Here is a 5111-nt window from a genome sequence, read left to right as displayed (position 1 = left end):
TTTGGTATTTTATTTTGTTAGTATTGTAAAATATGTTGAAGGTACAATTTTAGCCCACTAAATGACCGTTTTGGCGTGTAATTTTCAGGGGCAACTCCGAATTGCATGAAAATTTGGATTTAGGTTCTACTTACCCTCCACTTCAAAGTTGAATTTGTGCTATTGGTTGCTTTTATTTGGGGGTGACAGAGTTGCCCCTTCTAGGGGGTGAAAAAACATACGTTCAAGACAGTGGTGTCATGGCAAAATTAGCAGTGCGGGAACGCAGTGCCGGAACGCACTGCTAATTTTTGTTTACAAAACCTAAATTCTCTATTATTTTTTTTTCTTTTCTTAACCAGTGCGGGAACGGCGTTCCCACGCGTTCCCACACCATGACACCACTGGTTCAAGATTAGCCCGAAAATGGATAAATTGACTGATTATAAGCAACTTTCGTAAGTCAATACTTAACGAGATATTTGCGATTGAAAATGTTTATTTTTCGACAAAAAAAAACTACGTTTTCACACGGTTTTTCGCAAATAACTCAAAAAGGTAAATATTTTATCAAAAAAATATTCTTAGCAAAAGTGTAGCTTATAAAAAGACGAAAAAATATTGCATCAGTAAAGTGTATAAACCGAGTAAAAGCAAAGTTGTAGCTCATGAAAATACGTGTTTATTCGTCTAATTTCAAATCGAATATTTCAACGTGAGATCACCGAAAAAAATTAAGCAATTTTCAGGAAAAACTTTTTTAAAGTATTTAAACAAAGTTTTATTCTTATTTTTTACAAGATTTTCTAGCATCAAAAATAAACAAGTTGGATACGCTTTTTTTTTGGTAAAAAAAAATCGTAAAAATCTCCCTCTATTTAGCACCCTAAATGAAACTAATCGTTACCGCTTTAACATTTACTTTAAATGTTAAATTTACTATATTATTAGAAAATATTTGTATATCTTAAATAGAGGCACGGAACCTACATTTATCAGTAATAATATATCTCAAAAATATTTTATGTGGGGTACCACAAGATTCAGTAATGGGTCTTCTACTTTTCCTTATCTTGTGACATCACTAGTTTAAAAATCGATCGAAAATTTTTTTTTGCTGGTGATATCAGTATCACTTTGAGAAACTCAAATATCGAAACTCTTCATACTACTATTATAACTTCTGATCTACTCACAGTAAAAATCTGGTCCGATTCTAATTTACTCTCTTTTAACGTATATAAAACAGTAGCATTATCCTATAAAGGAGCTCTTCAACCCTTACCTAATACCCTAATAGCACAAGGACGTCCTTCACGGACTTTAGGGACGTCTCTTGGACGTCCGTTTTCGTCCGAGGAACGTCCTATTTTGGTCCAAATGTCGCGCTACCGAACGTCCATTGGACGTCCATCTAAGGTCCGAGGGGACGTAAATTGGACCTTAATCGGACGTAAATTAGACCTTAATCGGACGTCCTAGGGGACGTAAATTGGACCTTAACAGGACGTCCTAGTTTGGTCCAAATGCCACGTTGTCAAACGTCCAATGGACGTCCATCTAACATCCAATGGACGTCCACCTAAAGTCCGAGGGGACGTTCGGTGGACGTCAATTGGACCTTCATAGGACGTCCCAGTTTGGTCCAATGTCGTGCTGCCGAACGTCCATCTAACGTCCTGAGAGGACGTTCGGTGGACGTCTAGCGACGATATTTAGACCTGTGGAGAATGTATTGTGGGAAATAAAAAATACATTTTTTAAGGAACTTATATTACATCTTATATTAAATTACAATTATTGGATATTACATTATTTACATTAAATTACAATTACACTTCTCCAAGAAATTAACGCACCACCTTAAAAATGGTGCATTTTTGATGTCTCGAATTTCCTAAACCTGATGCCCATCTCAGTGATTTTTTTTATAATATATAGCCTAGGCTACAGGTTACCTCCTTAAGCTTGTCATGAAAGGGGAGCTATACTGTAATATATTATGTATATTATATCATATCACTCTCTATAGTAAAGAGTGAGCCTGGAGACACGGAACTAATGGTTCCGTGTGTGCAGGCTCACTCATTACTATAGAGAGCGATGTGATATAATATATATTACAGTATATAGCTCCCCGTGCATGACAAGCTTAAGGAGGTAACAAGCAGGGACGCGCCGTCCATATGGGCAAGGTCGTGACTCGGCAAAGTTAAATAAATATCCAATTCAAAACTAAATATTTTTTGAAGCAAAAAACCATTGCAAAAAATAACTTAGTCCACTCATTTCCAAACATTACTATTTCGTTACGTATATTATTAACTATAGGTACCGATTTCTGTAGCTTCAGCCGTTCTAGCTAAGCGTTTATTTGAAAAACAACACATGTCCATTTTTCGAAAATTCGACTTTATGTATTGTTCTTATAGAACAGTAGTTTATTTCTCCAGTTCACACATTTGGTTCACATTGCATAGAAAATTTTGATAGTTTTAGAAAAACAACAGATGTCCATGCGTTTTTTTTTTGTAAAAACAACACTTGTCCCATCCTAGTCAACGGTAGTTGTAAGTGTGAATGATCTTATCCTTAAATTTATCAGTTGTGTGCATTCTTTGATAGTAGTAATGTGATGTTTGTTTCTTTTGTATTAAAAATAGTTCAGCATAACAAAAACTATATGTACAACACAATACATCTCTATTTTCGAATATATTTTGGTAAGTTTGTACAATTATTTTGATATCCACATTCCTTCCAATGAATGTTTTAATAAAAGTAAGATTTGAAATAAATTAAAGCTGGGCAATTTTAGTTGATTTTCCAAAATTTTCATTTTTGTACAAGTGTTGTGTTTCAAATAAACGCTTCAATTACTTAAGGTGATACAGTAGCGATCAACAGGTGGCAACAAACGCGGTCCAATATTGCAAAAATTCTGCGAACTTTCAAAAGTGAGGCAACAGTGCGTCGGTAATTCGCCACACTGACAGTGACGTTTATACTATCAAAATAGTATATTAAGTATGGAGAACGGTAAGGGTTTTATACCGATCGAAGACAATTGTCGTCGCTCCGCTCCTCATCCAATTATTGTCTGAGATCAGTTACCCTTAACGTTCGACAGGCTTATAACGTTTTTTGCACGATTGATACCATTATAAATTATAAAATTAAACATTTTCGTCATATTAACTAGTTTCATTCATTTTATCAAGATAGATACTTTGGTTGTTAGGTAGTAACTAGGGTGCATAACAACAATGGAGAATTGAGTTTTTATTTAGTTGTCAATAATTTTAAGTACAATTTTGATTATTATAAATTATAATATGAGCGAAAGTGAATTTGAAGAAATTGAACGGGCTTGGGAAGAAGGGTGTTCCGCAATTATTCCCGAAAAATCCAAAATCCGTTATCAAAATACCTACCGAAGTTTTAAAAAATGGTGCGAAGGCAAGAATTTAAGAATCGAAGAAAAGACTCTATTGGCATATTTCGTTCAAAGACATATGCAGTTGAAAGCTCCTGGAAGCCTCTGGGCAGAATATTCAATGATTAAATCCACCGTTTTTCTTTATGATGGCATTGATATTTCCAAGTTTTCAACTTTGATCGCGTATTTGAAGAGAAAAAATGTTGGCTATAGGCCTAAGAAAGCGAGCATTTTTACACGGGAGCAATTTGAAAAATTTCTGATGGAAGCACCGGATGAAGAATTTCTAGTTCACAAATAATTTAACACATTGTACCATAAGTTTCAATATTAATAAATAATTCGTTAGTTTTCTTTATTCTTTCAAAAAATAAATTAAAATTAAGAGATTTTTTAACTCGACGGTAAGTGAATTACTTACCGTCGAGTTGGAGTACTTACCGTCGAGTTGGATTACTTACCGTCGAGTTGCTAGTAAATGTCACCTACTGACGTAAAATCTGTCACGGTAAACAGTCAAAAATGATCAATTGTGCAAAAACAATAATTTTTATACACATAGGCGCGAAATGTTGCCAAGTCAGTGACGTTCGATTTCTTGTTATAAAAAAATCGATTTTTAGTAGTTCCAAGATTACACAAAATCTATGCATGGGATAAAAAAGTTTATTTGAAGAAAGTGTATTTTTTTGTCTTTCTTAATGGCGGTACAGGCTCCATTTTTCAATATTTTATTTAGTTGTAGAGTAATTTCCACATACCAACAAATTCCTAAAATTGGGCTCTGTACCGCCATTCTTTATTATATTACGAATATGTGTGCCAAATATCTCGACAAAATATTCAAAATTAGAGCCGCAATCTTGGAACGCATTTGTTGCTACCTGTTGATCGCTACTGTTTCCTCTTAAGATCTAGAATGCGTCAGGAACGGCTAGAAAATCTTACTATTATTTCTACAGAATCTGAGTTTTTAAAGGACCTGAATAATGAAAATCTAATTAATGAATTTGTCAAAGGTAAAGCAAGAAAAGTTTAATTTCTATAAGAAATATCCGTTGGTTTTCATCATAATAAGTACATTTGTTTAAAAAATCGCAATATAAATATGTTTCATTTTTTGATCTTCAATATTTTTTAATAATTTTAAGTAATGCTGTATAACTTTATAAACTTTAACATAGTTTTTATTCTGTTCTGTTTTATTATGCAATATAGTTTAAAAAAATTATTTTTAACAACTACTACACTACTAGAAACAACAGAGATGAAAATACTTCGACGAATATCAAATATCAGGCAAAAGTCTGTTGGATAGTGAGAGAAGCGAAAACATAAGATCATGCAATGTAGAAGACATAAAATGGATGGGTGACAAAACGGAAACAGGAGTGGAACGAACACATTAGTAGAATGGCAGAGGATAGGATAGTACGAATAGCACGAGATAAGTCACCAAATTGACGAAGAATTATTGGCAGACCAAGAAAAAGATGGTGAAATAATCTAAACAATTTAGAAGGCAAATATTGAAGAATAAACATGCTTTAAAGTCTCCATACAAGAAGGAAGAAGAATATATTATTTTTTATAACAGTATTACTGTGTACTTATTATTTCCTTAAAAAAAATCTGGGTAGACGTAGAAAAAATTTCATAGTTTTCCACGTTGAAATGTGAAGGAGTGATTGAT

The sequence above is a fragment of the Diabrotica virgifera genome, chromosome 2 (assembly GCF_917563875.1).
Source record: "Diabrotica virgifera virgifera chromosome 2, PGI_DIABVI_V3a".
NCBI lineage: Eukaryota > Metazoa > Arthropoda > Insecta > Coleoptera > Chrysomelidae > Diabrotica > Diabrotica virgifera.
Note: the sequence above shows the minus strand (reverse complement) of the source record.